Source organism: Cetorhinus maximus, chromosome 17, assembly GCF_964194155.1.
Source record: "Cetorhinus maximus chromosome 17, sCetMax3.hap1.1, whole genome shotgun sequence".
Lineage (NCBI taxonomy): Eukaryota > Metazoa > Chordata > Chondrichthyes > Lamniformes > Cetorhinidae > Cetorhinus > Cetorhinus maximus.
The window spans coordinates 85,112,054-85,131,070 of NC_135895.1; the positions used below are offsets into that span (position 1 = coordinate 85,112,054).

The following is a 19,017-nucleotide window of genomic DNA, read 5'->3' on the forward strand; positions in this document are numbered from 1 at the left end:
AGTTGGCAAATCAAAGCAACAGCTGGTAAACCTCAATCAGATGTACAGCCAGAAAAAAAACTGCAGGCAGAAAAGGCACACAAGGAAGTTGCAACCCTGAAATATTCCTTGAAGAATCAATCTGTAGCCATGGAAAAACAAGAGGAGCTAAAAGGAACATGGAATGTTACACCAGAGAAAGCTGCGTTTGAACTATCAGTAACAATGAAACAATGCACTGAAGTCTAGACTGAGTTGGTAAAAGGGTCAACAAGAAAATAAACAGTTGAAAGAACGACTGAGTGTCCTTCAATATCAATGCAAAAAGAATGCATAACCATTCAGCAACATGAAGAAATGAAGGCTGTCTCAAACAGCAGAACGGAATCACAGCAGAAGAAACTTGAAGGGACTCTATTGAATTACCGGAAAGCTAAAGATGAAACAAGCGAGCTTGGCAAAGATAAGGAAAATATGTTGAAAGACCTTCACATGTTACAAGAATCCCTTAGGTCAAAGTTTATTCCTCTGTAAAATTGTGAAGGGAAGGAAAATGAATTTAATGTCACTCTGAACAAACTGAAGAACCAGTTGGCAGAGAAGACTCAGCAATGTTCAATATTCCAGGAGCAAGCCAAAAGCTACAAGAAATCGACTGAGGAGCTGAAGATGGAGTTGAATGGAAAAGAAGAGGCATTGAAAGGAACTTTCCAAACTGTGAGCGGATAATGAAGCCATGAATTGGACAATTACAGAACTGAAACAGACTAAGACTTTGCTGGAGACAGACCTGGTCAACAGTAAAAACAAAATGAAGCACAAGGGGAAAGTTCTGTTGCAGAGAGAGAATGATAAGACAGAACTAAAGTCGTAAAATATAAATCTGACACTGAAGCACAAGGAGTTAGAAGGAGAAAGGGCACTGGATGTCTCAGACATGCTGTGAACCACTGAACTGAATGAAAAGATTCATAAGCTTGCAAAATGGTTTGAAAGTAAAACAGCAAACAAATGTTTGGCTGAAGTTGTGAAACAAGTGGAAATGAAGGTTCCGGTTGCAAAACGTATACACCCAGCAAGAACATGGCGGACACCACGGGAAAATAATATTCAAGTTTACTCTGTGAACGAACGGAGTGCACATTCTCTGTGGAAGGAATGGAACAAACCAACAGTGTCTGAAAAAAGCAGACAAGTTGTTAATAAAGAAAAACGCAAAGGGCGAATCAAATGGAGATAATCAATACGCGAAACATAGAGTACTACTACCTTTCCTCAAACCTGAATGACTGAGATGTGGAAGAACTGTCAAGCCCCAAGACGATCTGAACTTATAAAGTCAGAGACTTGAGATGGGGGAGTAAGGATAACAAGTAAAGATTGTATGACAAATAGTTATACACTGTTGGAAAGGAAAGTTTTCTTTGGCAAAGGAAGGGGGATGTTGTATGTTGTGCCTGCATGCCATTGTAATGTAAAGGTGCTCGGCAGAGCAAGAGTTAACATGGGATTGGAGAATAGCACCGTCCATGGTATGATGTACAGAGTCACATGGTAATAGGCTCAGAACAGTTTAGAAAGAGCACTTTGGAACCAGCCTGCATGGAGGGAACAGCACCATGCATGGTAGTAACCTGGGATCTGTGAATAGTTAAAGGTTAACAATAAAGGGTTCGTGTTTAAATGTGCAAGTCTCAAGATCTCATTGTTGAGACACCACCGCGTACCATAAGACAGCATGGTTGGTAGCAAAGGATATCAGCACAGTACAACACCTCCTCCTTCCCCGCTTTCATCTCTGCCACCACCCCCGCCCCACCACACCAACCCCCACCACCACCCACCCACCCCCGCTGGCCCACCTCCGTCAACTTGAGTTGCCCTTCAGTCCAGATTTTACTTCAGGCCCTGATTTTGCTGGGATCTCAATGTTATGAGACCCATAAGTCCAGGATCAAACCTACTGTGTGTGAGCTTCATCGTAGAGAGGAGAACACAACTGAGCATGGCTCTCATGCAGTTGCCTCATGATTATTAGGGTGTCCCCTTAGTCAGCCAATTGTGCTCACCTTTAACTCCAACCACCTGAAAAGACTGTCCTCATGCTTCAGGGTTCGAAAGTACAGAGCAACTTGTGTTGTGAGGAAGAGCTTTGAGAAAATGGCATGCGTAATTTTTCAGACCCCCTCCACCACTTTATACCTCCGTCTGACATCCACCAACCTCCCCCCATCACCCTTGACCCACCCGATATAACCATTCCTCTCCCCTCTGTTACCCTTGAACCTATAATCATCACCCTCCACATCTCCTCTACCCTCTGAGCCTACACCCATTACCGACCCTATGCCCACCCTGACTCTGACTCCTCCCATTATCCAAGCCACCTATTTTGTCTGTTTCATGAGCCCCCAACCCTCCATGAGACAATCCGCTACCCAACCATGACCCTGGGCCTGCCACCCTACCACATCCCACTACCCTCTCTCACCATGACTGTTTCCTCTGCTTCAACTCCCAGGAGCCCACCACGTAGACAGCACCAACCCAGCCCTTTGGAATAATCTATCTCCCACCATCCCTGCCCAGAAACTGCCCCCTACCACCCCCATACCCAAAATGCAAGGCCCTTCCCTTCCTCTCATGTTCCTGCACCCTCACCTTCCCTTCTAGGCTTCATTCCTACCCCGGACTCCCTCCCTCCCCCCCCTCGGCCGTTTTCCATGCCCCATGCCCCTTAGACTGCCGCCATCTGATCATCGCCTTGTTGAACAATGCTCCCCAAAGAGGGAAAAAACAGTTGCTTCTCACTCCAACTCCAGCGAGTATGCCACCTCACCTGCTACATGCCATTTATAACAAAAACAGAATTACCTGGAAAAACTCAGCAGGTCTGGCAGCATCGGTGGAGAAGAAATCAGTTAACGTTTCGAGTCTTCATGACCCTTCGGCAGAACTGAAGCATAGTTAGGAGAAAGGTGAAATATAAGCTGGTTTAAGGTGGGGGGGGCGGGGGGAGAGAGAAGTTGAGGGTGTGGTGATTGTGGAGATAAGCAAGCAGTGATAGGAGCAGATAATCAAAATATGTCACAGACAAAAGGATCAAAGAGGTGTTGAAGGTGGCGATATTTGTCTAAGAAAAGTGCTAATTAAGAATGGAAGACAGGACACTCAAGGTACAGCTCTAGTGGGGGTGGGGTGGAAAGACTAACAAGGTTTTAGTTTTAGATTTAAAAATAATGGAAATAGGTGGGAAAAGAAGAATCTATATAAATTATTGAAAAAAAAGGGAGGGGGGAGAAACGGGGTGGGGATGGGGGGAGGGGGAGTTTAAGATCTAAAGTTGTTGAATTCAATATTCAGCCTGGAAGGCTGTAAAGTGCCTAGTCGGAAGATGAGGTGCTGTTCCTCCAGTTTGTGTTGGGCTTCACTGGAACAATGCAGCAAGCCAAGGACAGACATGTGGGCAAGAGAACAGGGTGGAGTGTTAAAATGGCAAGCGACAGGGAGGTTTGGGTCTTTCTTGCGGACAGACCGCAGGTGTTCTGCAAAGCGGTCGCCCAGTTTGCATTTGGTCTCTCCAATGTAGAGGAGACCCCATTGGGAGCAACGAATGCAGTAGACTAAGTTAGGGGAAATGCAAATGAAATGCTGCTTCACTTGAGCATCCGCAGTAGCTTTTAGCTTTTTGTTTTTATTACATGCCATTTATATGCAGTTGTAAATCTGAAGGCACGTTTTGTTTACTTGCTGATAACTTAATTGGGAATGGGAACTTATTTCTGGCAAGCTGGCCTTTTGATGAGCATGCATGACCTGCAGATGCTTGCCTTCGGGAAGCTCGACAAGCCTTCAAACGTCCCTGAACTTAATTGCAAAAGTTCATCCCGCTGTCAGGAAGCTGATCTTTGGCCTCCCACTCAATTAGGTTCCTCCGCCCACCTTGCCTCCCACTCCCGAGAGCTGAACAAGATTCCTCCCACTGTCTGTCCAAGAAATGGACAAAGAACATTTCTCAATTTATTTTAGTTGCTGATTTTATCAGGTAATCCTCCTCCTCATCAGAAGGTGGCAGAATAACTCTACACTAAAATTCCACATTGAAGTTTAGGCTGCCTAACAAATATGTTAATTGACAATAGAACAAGTGAAGAGTAGCAGCAATACAACACACATTATTACATTAGTTAAGCTTAGCTAATGTGACAGAAAGTGAGGAGTTCACAACTGTTGTACAAAAACCATGATAGGAGTAATAAAGTCTACCCTTAATTCAGAGTTGCTTCATGTGAATGATACATTAATCAATGTTTTTTAAGCAAACAGGCCGTTTTAAGTGAACAGTTGACTACACGCTTAGGCCGGCTTTTTTGTCCTTTTCTTGTTACCAATAGAATTTTTTGGAAGGCAACTTATCTTCAAAAGTTTCAGACAGTTGCCTGAATATGAGAAAGACGGGCTGAAAAATATCTTCAGAAGGGACCTAGATCACGCAAATTTATATATTTTTTTCTTTAAAAAAAGAAGCTGCCAGTCCAACACGCAAACACCTTTTGAGATTTTTTCAAGTGTAGCTGAATTGAATGACTTTGCACCTCTTCCCACAAATACCTCATAAAAAAACCAACTATTGGTTCCGACGATTGTCCGATGTTGAAAGTTAGAATATGATTTGTGTGTATAAAGCTGATCGTTAGCCCAATACAACATCGTGCAAGTGTTAAAGGATGCAATGCCAAACCAAATATTAGACCAAAATGCTTCATTTTTGTCTCAAAATTACAAACCAGTTGCATAAACTCATGCTCAAAAGGAGTAAAGTGACCACAAAATGTAAGACTTAACAGAAATGAACACACACAACAGCTTGTTCAAGGTGATTGTGGAGGCAGATCATGTCAAGAAATTCAAGAGAAAACTGAATTGATAGTTTACAGTAAAAGTTATTGAGGTGAGAGTACTGCGTGGCATTAAGAAAACTTAATGTGGGTAGATGATAACAATGGTCTATTTCTATTCCTATGAAGAAAAAGGCCAAGCTGGATACAGGGCATAATTTCAAATATTCAGCTGACACCAATTTCAGAAATGTATTGAACAATGAGAAGGATGGTAATAAATTTCAGGAGGATAGACAGGCTGGTTAAATGGGATGCATTTTAGTTCAGAGGCCTGTGAAGTGACACACTTCGATCAGAAAAATGAGAGGGAATATAAACCAAAGGATACTATTTTAAAAGGGGTGCATGACCACAGAGACCTGGGGGTATAGGCACACAAATCCTTGAAGGTGGCAGGAGCTGTAGAGGAGACCATTTAAAAATCTTGGGCAGAATTTTTCGCTCGGAGGGCGGGCGCGTGTCCGACCTGCTCGAGTGTGAAATAACGTGCGTTGACGTTGGCCGAGCGTCCTGACGTCAACCCGCACTCTCGCGATATTTCGCTCGGCAGGCAGGCAAGGGAGAATTAGGTGCGCCCGCCATTAATTAAGAGGCCAGTTAAGGCCCTTGACACACCAATTATCTCTGAGTTTACGTAGCCTATGTGATTTTTTGGCCGTCGCACGGGCAAAACAGGGCAGGCCCCAGTTTGCAAGAGGTCATCCATGGACGGGATAAGATGGGTCAGCAGCATTGTCAATGTGAGTAGTGAGGAATTTTGGAGATCGTGTGCTGCTGGATGCTTATGTGAACTGGACAGCTTCATCTCACTTCAGAGCTGCATTCTGATCATTTCCAGGCTCCATTTCAGGAATCATCGTTGTCTTCCAGGCCCCCGGAGGATTCAGACTGTGTGGGCCCTTCCAGGTCTTAGGCAGCCTTCCCTTACCCTGATAATGGGGATTGTGGTCTCTGCTGGAGGCTCCTCCTCTGAGAAGGAACAGAGTGGCAGCTTCCAGGGGAATGACCTGTGGGAGGAGAGACGCAGGCACAAGGGGGACGCAGGGCCAGCTTGGCAGTCCAAGGCAGAGGGGGCCACAGAAGACGGCACTATCCTGTTGCCATGGTTTACATGTGGCGATGCAGCTACCTCAATATGTCTGAGGTGCAATGCTGAAGGCTCCGTCTCTCAAGGGAGACAGTGACCTCCATTTGCCAGAGGATCGGGCCTGAGATCAGCTCCGACTGTATGGGTGGACACCCCACGCTAGTGGCTCTGAAGGTCACAGTGGCCCTCAACTTCTATGCCTCCGGCACTTCCCAGGGCTCAGAGGGGGTTTTGTGTGGAGTCTCCAAATCAGCTGTCCACAGTTGCGTCAAACTGGTGACAGACGCTCTGTTCAGGCGTGCATTGACTTTCATTCATTTCCTCACAGAGCGAGCCAGAGGCTTTGCAGCAATTGCTGGGTTCCCCCACATCCAGGGTGCCATTGACTGCACACATGTGGACATCAAGGCGCCAGCAGATGAGCCCAGTGCCTTCATCAGCAGGAAGGGATTCCACTCCATGAACGTGCAGATAGTGTGTGATCACAGGATGCACATTCTGCAAGTCTGTGCAAGGTACCCAGGCAGCTCCCATGATGCTTACATCCTGAGACACTCCCAGGTGCTGAGGCTCTTCAGTGCTCCAGCCCAGCTGGATGGATGGCTGCTGGGTGACAAGGGCTATCCCCTCAGAAGGTGGCTCATGACCCTCTCCACCATCCAAGCACAGAGGCTGAGCAGTGGTACAATAGGAGCCAGGGCAACACAAGGGCTGTGGAAGATGAGACCATTGGTCTTCTCAAGATGCATTTCAGATGCCTGGACCGTTCAAGGGGCGCACTGCAATACCCTCCAGAGCGTGTGTCACTGATAGTGGTTGCATGCTGCACTCTCCACAATCTGGCACTGGCAAGTGGGGCCCACTGGAGGAAGAGGATGTTGACACAGCTGCACAGGCAACTGTTGATGAGTCCAGCAGTGAGTCCGAGGATGAGCATGGTCAGGAGAACGCTGAGGGCATAGACGCTGACCTGGGACCTGCAGGGAGGCAGGGACACCCGGGATGCTTTGATCCAACGCTCCTTCAGCTACTCTATCAAATAAGAACCACCACCACATGCCAGGGCTGCAAGTTCCATACTCGATCCCAGAAAGGGCCATTTCCTTGGTCACCAACATACACTCTGTGCCTGTGCAATAAAATTTCAGGAGACACATGTCCATCATTACATAATGGCCTACCCCGGAACTACAGAACAAATGAAACATACTGAGGACAATAGCACAAAATAAAATCTCATTTAATGTTGCACGTGACAAGTTGCTCAACTAAACATTAACCACTGTTGTTTATCACACCATTAAAAAAGTTAAAGCAAAATAGGGGAACAAAATATCACCCGTGATAAGCCTGTATTGTGCTTAAGGTGCTTTACATTTACGTTTCCAAGTGCTATGTCTAGGTGCTGTCCCATCGCTGGCACCGGCATTGGAGACAGCCTGTTCACTCTGCTGTCCTGTTGGCCTTGATGACCTTGTCTGTCATCCTCTGGCCTGTGGAGCCTGTGCTGGCCCCACCTGGGAGAGAGCGGCCAGATCCACAGCTGGCATCTCCCCAGTCACCGCAGCCTCATCAGATGCCAAGGTCACTGGTGGAGGGGCGGAGGAGCTGCTGCCATCATCCGGAGCCCCCTGAGAGGAGCCCGCAGAGATGACAGGCAGCTTGTGCGCCGTGAGGTAACTTTGGACCTCCCTGCTCACCAATGATCGACAGGCACCTAGCTGGGATACTGGATGCCCAATACATCTCCCACATGGACACTGACCAGCTGAGATCCTTGCCTGTGTGTGAGTTTGTGGGTCCAAGCGCATCCCCAGGGACCCCTGATTCTGTCCCTGGAGTAGCCTCTCTATGAGACTCACCACTCTCTCCATAAAAGAGGCATTGTGCTCGGCCATGAGGGTTAGCGCAGTGGTCATGCTCCCCATGGACTCCTCCCAAACGGAGACCATGGCACGTACACCATCACGGATCTCCGCCAGATCCTCCCGCACACCCTGCTGGACTTCCAGCATCTGCTGCTTAATGGATGACTCAAGAGGCACATCATCAGCCATTGACTGAGCATTGTCCTGGTCTGCAGCAGTCCTCCAACTGCTGGTGCCCTGGGCACTCTCCGCCTCTGCCTGCACCTCAAGCGAGTGTAAAGTGCCCTCGCCAATGTGCACCGAGATACTAGACGGCGATCTAATGCCCACAGAGGTGCTGGTATTTGAGCTGATGTCTGCTTGACAGAGAGGTTGTGACGCAGGTGTGTGGTGAGCATAGTGGTTCTCCAGTGTCAGAGGTGGGCCTTCTGGGTCCTCAATGCGACTGGCTGCTTGTGAACCTAAAAGGGAGAAGAAGGACATTTCATTAGTTAAAGTCATCAGACTGTCACTGTACATGCTAGGCACCCTGGTGAGACAACAGAGATCTGCATCATGGTGCCCTCATCTTTCGATTATCAATGGGGCCTCCAGCTTTGAGGCTCACATCAATGAAGAGATTACACTAGAATGGTTGCACTATCTGACATTCTCACCTCTGTGCACTGCACGCTTACCTTTGTCTGACACACCAGCATCACTGCGGCTGATTGATGGAGGTGCATGCTGCCTCTCAAGCTCCAGGGCCCCCTACTCATAGCGGGTGAGGATGAGGAGGTGTGGGGGTCCCCTGCCAGTCCGCGACCTCTCAACATTGTTCTGGTATGTCTTTTCCTGAAAGGACAGAGGAGCATTGATTAGTCCATCCTGTACCTGCAGCACCATTGCAACCTGGCCAACCTCACCTGAGGAACACCTCGCAGGGCACATCCAGGTTGTGGACCTCGAGGCGCAAGGCACTCAGTCAAAGCAGCCAGGGCTCACCCCTTGGCCAGCTCTGGCATGATTGACAGGTGCCACTCACACTCTAACACTCTCAGCTCCATGAAGGGATGGCCAGCCCTTAACTATTCTCCACACTGACCCATGCCAACACGGTACTCACCCTTCCTGAGCGCAGCAGATCATTGAAGCACCTCCGGCACTGCACCCATGTGCGCCGCACCACGTCGTGGCTACTCACCTGGGATGCCACCTCCTCCCCTGCCCTCTTGGTGACGCGCGGTGGCCTCCTCCTCCCATCTCTGGGATAAGGATGTCCCTCCTGGCAGCCACCTCCCCAAGGAGGGCTGCGAGGCACTCATCGGAGAAACACGGGACCGACTGTCCCGTTGACCTGCCCTCCTGCCCGTCATGTCCCATTGCATCGAATCCATAGCGAGAGTACAGCAGACGTCCTTCTGTGGCAGCCTTCCAGGGGCTGCCAGGGCTGCTTTTGAATTGATCGGCGGGTCGCCATTGGAACAGGCCAACATCATGCCCCCACCCCTGCCTGTCCCTTCTCGGAGCTACCCCAGCCACCTTTCATGCTGGGCGGGCATTAATAGGCCCACCAGCGTGAAATCCCCTCCTGAACCTGATCGCAGGCAGCGGTCGGCATCTCGAACGCCCCCGCCCGCCCCCACCTAGCCCACCCGACAAGGGCAAAATTCTTGGTTTTATAAATAGAGACATGGAGCATAAAGGCAATGGAGTCATGCTAAGTCTTTATAAAATATTGGTATTGTGTTCAAATCTGGACACCTCACTTTATAAGGGATCTCAAAAGGCCTTAGAGATGGTGTAGAAGAGGCTAGAATGACAGCAGGGGTGTGGACAGAACATGAGGCACAGGAACAGATGTAGACCCATACGGTCCAATGAGCCACCTCCACCATTCAATAAGAATTCCTACAACAAATCCACTTTTGCACTCTACCCCTTAATTCCATAGTGGGCAAGAATCTATCAATCTCACTTTTGAATATTCTGAAGATTCGTTAAGCATTCTCCGCCCAATGGGTAGAGAATTTGAAAGACTTACCACCATCTAAGTGAAGAAATTTCTCCTCATCTCAGTCCTAAATGAGGACCCCATCTGCTGACCCTAGTCCAAAACTCTCCAGCCAGAGAAAACAGCCCCTCAGCATCTATTTTGTCAACTCTTTAAACATTTTATATGTTTCAAAGAGATCACCCTTGGGTCATTCTTCTAAACTCCAGAGAATATGGACCCTTTCTACTCAATCCCACCTCATAGGACAGTCCTTTCATTCCAGAAAGCAATCTAATAACCTTTGTTGCATCCACTCTAAGGCAAGTAAGTAATTCCTTAGGTGAGAGATAGGGCAGGCTGGGGTTGTCCTCCTCAGAGCAGAGAAGGTTAAGAGGAGAACTGGTAGAACAAATGTTGGAAAGTAAATAAGAAGAAACTATTTCCAGTGGTAATGAGAGGACACAGATTTGAAGTGATTGGCAAAAGAATTAGACCTGACATGAGGAAAAAATAAATTACACAGCGAATTATTGCGAACTGGAATGAATTGCCTGGAAAGGTGTTGGAAGCAAATTCAATAATTTTCAAAGGGGAAAAAATTGTAGGGCTATGTGGACAGAGCTGGGGAATGGAACGATAGATTCAACAGAGTCTATTGAAAAAAACGTTTTCCGTCATGACTAAAACAGCAGCAACAACGGCTCCCGATAAAAGCAGAATGATTTTTCTAGCAAAATGCAGTGTGTGAGATAGTTAATAATTACAAATTATTTGCAAATAATAATCAAGCCCAGTCACTTATAAGCAGACGTGATTGATTTGGGGGTTTGGGGGAGGCCGGGGGAGGGTGGACGGGGGTGGGGGTGATATTACCCATTCATCTGCATTCTGGGTGGGACTGGAAAGGGGGCAGGGGGAATGGGGAGGAGAGAAAAATGTTTTGTAACTAATTCATGGGGGTCAATATAATCTCGACAGCTATGATATCAGTATCAGAGCCAAAAAGTGGAAGAAAAGCTGTGCAATAAAAGCAATGCAGATGAAGGTATCAAAAAGACTTTAGATTCAACAGTGAAACACTCCTTAAGAAGCAAATTCTCCAGAGCCAAAACAGCAAATCCCTCCACAGCCTGTTCTATGTGAGTAAGCAGTGAAAATGGAGCAGAGCCAGAAAAATCATCGATTTCAGCTTGGAACTGATTTGCATGAGGCGAACTGAAATTAGATGTTATAATGAGCCTCTCATTTGCTCGTGATGAGGCCTCAAAAAACACACAAGCTTTTTTAATACACGAGTGGGAAGTGACACCTTACAAATCAGGTGAGCAGCCCCAGACAGCCAGTCACATTTTTACAGTCCCTTTCATGATCACCAAACATCCCAAAGCATTTTACAGCTAACCAAGTGCTTTCCTTTTTAAGATAAAAGCAAAAAAACTGCGGATGCTGGAAACCCAAAACAAAAAACAAAAATACCTGGAAAAGCTCAGCAGGTCTGGCAGAATCTGCGGAGAAGAACACAATTAACGTTTCGAGTCCGAATGACTCTTCAACAGAACTAAGCAAAAAATAGAAGAGAGGTGAAATATAAGATGGTTTAAGGGGGGTTGGAACAGGTAGAGCTGGATAGAGGGCCAGTGATAGGTGGAGTTAACCAAAAGATGTCATAGACAAAGGGTCAAAGAGGTGTTGAAGGTGGTGATATTATCTAAAGGAATGTGCTAATTAAGGGTAGAAAGCAGGACGAGCAAGGTACAGATAGCCCTAGTGGGGGTGGGGTGGGGGTAAGGGATCGAAATAGGCTAAAAGGTAGAGATAAAACAATGGATGGAAATACACTTAAACATAATGGAAGTAGGTGGGAAAAGAAAAATCTATATAAATTATTGGAAAAAAACAAAAAGGAGGGGGAAAATCGGAAAGGGGGTGGGGATGGAGGAGAGAGTTCATGATCAAAAATTGTTGAACTCAATATTCAGTCCGGAAGGCTGTAAAGTGCCTAGTCGGAAGATGAGGTGCTGTTCCTCCAGTTTGCGTTGAGCTTCACTGGAACAATGCAGCAAGCCAAGGATGGACACGTGGGCATGAGAGCAGGGTGGAGTGTTGAAATGGCAAGTGACAGGGAGGTCTGGGTAATACTTGCGGACAGACCAAAGGTGTTCTGCCAAGCGGTCACCCAGTCTGCGTTTGGTCTCTCTAATGTAGAGGAAACCGCATTGGGAGCAACAAATGCAGTAGACTAAGTGGAGGGAAGTGCAAGTGAAATGCTGATTCACTTGAAAGGAGTGTTTGGGCCCTTGGACGGTGAGGAGAGGGGAAGTAAAGGGGCAGGTTTTGCACCTTCTGCGGTTGCATGGGAAGGTGCCGTGGGTGGGGGTTGAGGTGTAGGGGGTGATGGAGGAGTGGACCAGGGTGTCCCGGAGGGAACGATCCCTGCAGAATGCCGCCAAGGGGGGTGAAGTGAAGATGTGTTTGGTGGTGGCATCATGCTGGAGTTGGCGGAAATGGCGGAGGATGATCCTTTGAATGCGAAGGCTGGTGGGGTAATAAGTGAGGACAAGGGAGACCCTATCATGTTTCTGGGAGGGAGAAGAAGGTGTGAGGGCAGATGCGCGGGAGCTGGGCCAGACACGGATGAGGGCCCTGTCAACCACCGTGGGTGTAAAACAGGGCCCTCAACCATGTCCGGCCCATCTCCTGCGCATCCGCCCTCACACCTTCTTCTCCCTCCCAGAAACATGATAGGGTCCCCCTTGTCCTCACTTATTACCCCACCAGCCTTCGCATTCAAAGGATCATCCTCCGCCATTTCCACCAACTCCAGCATGATGCCACCACCAAACACATCTTCACTTCACCCCCCTTGGCGGCATTCTGCAGGGATCGTTCCCTCCGGGACACCCTGGTCCACTCCTCCATCACCCCCTACACCTCAACCCCCTCCCACGGCACCTTCCCATGCAACCGCAGAAGGTGCAACACCTGCCCCTTTACTTCCCCTCTCCTCACCGTCCAAGGGCCCAAACACTCCTTTCAAGTGAATCAGCATTTCACTTGCACTTCCCTCAACTTAGTCTACTGCATTTGTTGCTCCCAATGCAGTTTCCTCTACATTGGAGAGACCAAACGCAGACTGGGTGACCGCTTTGCAGAACACCTTCGGTCTGTCCGCAAGTATTAAACAGATCTCCCTGTCGATTGCCACTTCAACACTCCACCCTGTTCTCATGCCCACATGCCCGTCCTTGGCTTGCTGCATTGTTCCAGTGAAGCTCAACGCAAACTGGAGGAACAGCACCTCATCTTCCAACTATGCACTTTACAGCCTTCCGGACTGAATATCGAGTTCACCAATTTTAGATCATGAACTCTCTCCTCCATCCCCACCCCCTCTCCGATTTTCCCCCTCCTTTTTGTTTTTTTCCAACAATTTATATGGATTTTTCTTTTCCCACCTACTTCCATTATTTTTAAGTGTATTTCCATCCATTGTTTTATCTCTACCTTTTAGCCTATTTCGATCCCTTCCCCCCACCCCACCCCCACTAGGACTATCTGTACCTTGCTCGTCCTGCTTTCTACCCTTAATTAGCACATTCCTTTAGATAATATCACCACCTTCAACACCTCTTTGACCTTTTGTCTGTGACATCTTTTGGTTATCTCCACCTATCACTGGCCCTCTATCCAGCTCTTCTTATCCCCCCCGCCCCGCCCTTAAACCAGCTTATATTTCACCTCTCCTCTATTTTTGCTTAGTTCTGTTGAAGGGTCATTCAGACTCGAAACGTTAACTGTGCTCCTCTCCGCAGATGCTGCCAGACCTGCTGAGTTTTTCCAGGTATTTTTGCTTTTCTTTTTAAGTATTGTCACTGTTGCAATGTCGTAAAAGGAGCAACTAATTTCTGCAAAGTAAACTTACACAAACAGCAATCTGTTAATGACCAGATAAACTATTTTTTTTTGTGTGATGGTGATTGAGGGATAAATATTGGCCACGATGTCAGGGATAATCTAAAAGACAGGACTTCCAACAGTGCAGTACTCCCTTAGTGCTAAATCATTGGGCGGAATTTTAAGGCCATTGACTTTGGCAGGACCATAAAATCCCATTGGCGTAAAATTCTGCCCAAGACCACGACTTCACACTGGTGAGCACAAACTTTGCACATGCGTGCGGGTGAGCGCTGGAAAAGCTCCCTGAGGCACAGGGGGAGGTGGACAGTTTTGAAAATAAAATATAATGATTTCTAAAATGTTATTAAACGTGTCCCCTCATATGACTCTGTCACATTAGCTGGGGCATTTATTAATTACATTTTAAAATTCTTATTTGCTGCTGGAAGCCTCATCCCGCCCGTGGATGAGGTTTCCTAAAAAATGCAATGGCCGCTTGGCCTTTTCGCCTGCCCGCCCACCGTAAGGTTGGACGGGCAGCGAAAAATTTATTTCAATTACCTCTTTAATGGCCCTTAATGGGCCTTTTAATTGTCGGTGTTGCCGACTTCAGTGCGCACCCGCCAACCGAAATATCGGGCAACTGTACAAAGACGTCAGGACGCTCGCCCGAGGTCATCGCGCGTCATTTTACGCTCGGTCGGGCCGGACGCGCGCCCGCCCAACGAGCTAAAAATTCTCCCCCTGGAGTGGCACTTGAACCCAAAACCTTGTAACTCAGGGTTGAGACATCGATGGGCCGAAGGGCCTCTTCTGCACTGTGTGGTTCTGATTCTGTCATTCTGAGAGCACTGCCAACGGAGCCACGGGTGACATCACCCAATGATGGGATGTTCAGTCAGTGTTATTCTGAGTTAATAGGATGACTTTGAGTTGCATCGTCATTCTTTTTCATTTGTGCATTGTTAGATTCTGTGTCATAAGCGCAGGAAAAAGCTCCCTCTGTCTTAGGTTTTTTTCCTACTCTCCTGAAGGCACCGACTCACCACTGGGCTATGGTTTCACTGGCATTGTTCACATTCTGCCACCTCGTAATCAAACTAATGAATTGGAATATATTCAGCAGAGCTCTCTCATTGGATGGTGCCCAGGGGCCCTAAGCCATTATTTGAATTACTGTTAGTCCCAAAGAAAGATGGCAACCTTGTATCGGCATAATAACTTTTAAATGAATACCAAGTGTGACATTAAGAAGCACTAGCAAAACTGGAGTCAATGGGAATCAGGGGGAAAATTCTTTGCTGGTTGGAGTCATACCTAGCACAAAAGAAAGATGGTTGTGGTTGTTGGAGGTCAATCATCTCAGTCCCGGTACATCACTGCAGGATTTCCTCAGGGTATGTCTCAGCTGCTTCATCAATGACCTTCTCTCTATCATATGGTCAGAATTGGGGATATTCGCTGATGATTGCGCAATGTTCAGCACCATTTGCGACTCCTCAGATACTGAAGTAGTCCATGTCCATATGAAGCAAGGCCTGAACAATATTCAGGCTTGGGCTGATAAGTGGCAAGTAACATTCATGCCACACAAGTGCCAGGAAATGACCATCTCCAGCAAGACAGAATCTAACCATCTCCCCTTGACATTCAATGGCATTACTTTCATTGAATCTCACACTGTCAGCATCCTGGGGGTTACCATTGATCAGAAACTGAACTGGACTAGCCATATAAATACTGTGGCTACAAGAGCAGGTCAGAGGCTAGGAACTCTGTGGTCAGTAACTCACCTCCTGACTCCCCAAAGTCTGTCCACCATCTACAAAGTGCAAGTCAGGATTGCAATGGAATACTCTCCACTTACCTGGATGAGTGCAGCTCCAACAACACTCAAGAAGTTCGACATAATCCAGCACCACTTGATTTGCACCCCATCCACAAACATTCACTCCCCCCATGTTGGTGGAACATGGACTGCAGCGGTTCAAGAAGGCAATTCTTGAAGAAGGCACCTTCTCAGGAGCAATTAGGGATGGGCAATAAATACTGACCTAGCCAGCAACGCCCACATCCCGTGAATGAATAAATAAAAAAATAATTCAATACCCTGACTGATTTTAAATGGACAATTTTGGCTGTATCAAATATAACTCCAGAAATGTTAGGGATGTAGAAAGGCAGAGTACAAGGGGAAATAGACCATCTAAACATAGGCCTGCTGAGGAGCCTGTGTAATTATATTTGTTACAAATTCCAAAGGAACTAATTAGCAAGGATGAGGGCTCTTTCCCTGTCAAAAATACGGGAAAGGAGAGATTTTCTTTGAGCAAACATCATGTGAATGATATGTGAGTGCACCATTCTGGTGCAAAAGGCCTGAAGGCCCTGGTCGCTATAATATCCAATGTACTGAGCAGGCCCTTGTACAGAAACACATAAGGTCCACTGTTTGACACTTTGATACCTACCATTAATCCTTTCTGTGAGAAGCTGATTGCTGCTCAGATACACAACTCAGTAATACAGTCACAATTTTGTTCTGGTTCTCTGAAAACAGTGAACATTTTTGCATAATGCAGTACCGTCTCAGTCACCATCACCATGCTGAAGGACTGGTGCATTGCCAAAGGTACCAGCTTGCAGATGAGATTTGACTAAAACCGAGGTCCCAACTCCCTTTGCAGCAATGAAGAGAATGCAGCGAACACTGAATGTCTTTGACTGATTATTGTCCCTCAACTGAAGCAATCAAAACAGATTATCTGGTTACTCATCTCATTGCTGCTTGCGGGATCTTATGCAAACAGACTGCCAATTGGGCTATATTACAAGTGATTACACTTATAATTCATGGGCTGCAAAACACTATGGGATGCTCTGTGACTTTTGAATATAAATGCAAACTCTTTCTCCTGAGGCTACAATGGTAAATAAAGACACACTAAACTAGTCTAGCGGACTGTAATATAATTAAAAAAAAGAAGAATTGGCTCAAAAGAAATCTCGATAGGGCATAATATATGACTGTGTGAAGTCCTTGGGACTGAGTAATGATTAATTCATCAGGTAATGGCCAAGTAATAATATTTTGCTCAGTGACTTGTACTCCATAGTAAAACAATTCAGGTACAAACCATTTCCTCCACAAATCGCATCATAATGTGGATTTGAATGGCATTTGAGGATCTGTGATGAAGCACCATTGAATGCAACATAAATTTACAATATATACACAACTGCTTCTGATCCTGCCTTGGAAACAGAGTCAAAAACATGCATAGGTTACATGTGTATTCAAATGTGTGTCTGTGTGGGTGTCAGGCGCAGTAAATAGGAGATTCAATTCATTTCACCATGGCCTGACTCTGACCACCGAATGTCTGGAGGAAGGGTGAATCTTTGGAGGAAACCAGCATTATGTGTGAAATTTTCCAAAGTTGGTAATTCCACTCATGGTAAGTTGCATCATCTTACTAAACAACAGCAGTTACACAGGCAGAAATTAGCCCTGTCAACTCTGTAAGATACACTTGGGAATGGTCACTGTAGAACTGGATGGAGATTTCAAAAGGCATAAAAAGATTTATCTTACACTACAAATCTTAGCAGGGTGGATGATGCTTTGGATTGCCTGCAGTATTTGGGATCACTGAGCTCTTAATGCAAGAGGCAAGAGGGAGTTTTGGTTGTGTTATAAACTAGTGGTAAAACATTGTAGCAATCCATGGAAAGCTTTCCCAACGCCTCTCTCACATTCCTGGACAGGACCTGCCACCTGTAACCCGGCCAAATTTTATCTCTATTGCATTCTTTCTTACCTTCCTCAATTTTATTCACCATTAAGGACACTACTTCTCTGAGTTGTCCTGTTTTATTCCTTGTAAACTTCAAATATGCCATCCAATACATCCTTCATCTTGCTTGTCTCCTCACTATATTGAATTCATAAGTCCTTGTATTATTGTCTTATCTTAATCCATTCTCATGGGCCCTCAAAGCTGTGGACCTCCCCTTGCCTCTTGCAGTCTTCCAAGCTTCTGCGCTCAATAGGCTCTTGGAACCCAAGCTTGCTGTCACGTGACCATGACAACGTAATGGATGATCTCATTCTTTTTCCTACCCTTTTTGACCTAAGTGGAGCCTAGTCCTTTTCGTCTCAGCTTAAAAATAGAATAGCATGAAACAGGATACCCACCCATTGTTTAAACAATATTGAAAGAATAGCAAAGGACAAATCTGCTCTCAATAGAAACACTTGAAATAGAACAGAAGGAGGGCAGTGGACTGAAAGCATATTAATCCCAAAAGAAGAGAAAGTTCATTACCTTATTACCCCTTAAAAACTTGGAGGGGAGGGTAACATTCAATTTGGAAATAACTTGTAAAATTTTGATCTTTTTTTTGTTTTGCCTGCTTGCTGAACAAAATGTTACTTTTAAATTCATTGGGCAGAATTTTCTGCCTGTCGGGCGGGTGGGCCCAACCCAATCTCCGGCGGGCAGGGAGCCGATCCCCAGCGGAGAAGGGGGCCCCACCGCCATTTTACGTGGGCGGGCCAATTAAGGCCCGCACAGCGTGACGCCCGGCGGGAAGCGCTATGCACCTCCTGTGCAAGGGGGGGGGTGGGGGGGGAGGATTCCCCAAAAGCGAGAGTGCGCTCTTTCGCGCATGTGCACGATAGAGCGCATATTTCCCTGAGGCTAAGTGCTGCCTCAGGGAGATCACTTACACTTTTAAAAATAGTAAAATTAGAAAAAAATAAATTCCCTAACATGTCCCCCTCATGTGACAATATCACATGAGATGGGACATGTTCATAATTAACATAATAACTTTATTAAAAATTTTAAAACCCTGCATGAAACCTCATCCCGCTCGTGGATGAGGTTTGATGTTTTATCTGTTTGCTGCCAGGGCTCCTGGCCTGCCCGCCAACCTTAAGTTGGACGGGCAGGTCCTTTAATTACTTTAATTGATCTGTCAATGGCCTGAATTGGCCATTGACAGGTCGGCGGGCCTGCAGCTGATTTTGCTGCGCCCCCACCTTCCTGAAAATTTAAATGGGGCGGGGTGACACCGGGGGTTCCGCCTAATGTCATCCCATGTCATTTTATGCGTCGGCCTCCTGCTCGCCGATGGCAAAATTCTGCCCATTGAATGCTTATATTAACTTTGGGTGCAACATTGTTCGTGAGTAGAAATGTGCTTTCTTGTGAAGATCAGATGTCCAAGGGGTTTCCCTGCCTCCCACCCATTCTTTATGCAATCCCATCACAGCAGATTTTCATTGAAGGGACTTGACTGAAA

The 19,017-nt window shown here is 46.6% G+C and overlaps 1 protein-coding gene across 1 annotated transcript in view; it reads right to left on the reverse strand.

Annotated features, from left to right (window-relative positions):
- Positions 1 to 19,017, reverse strand: part of astn1 (astrotactin 1) — a 2,710,576-nt gene that overhangs the window by 298,111 nt on the left and 2,393,448 nt on the right. The gene's annotated exons all lie outside the window — the stretch shown is intronic.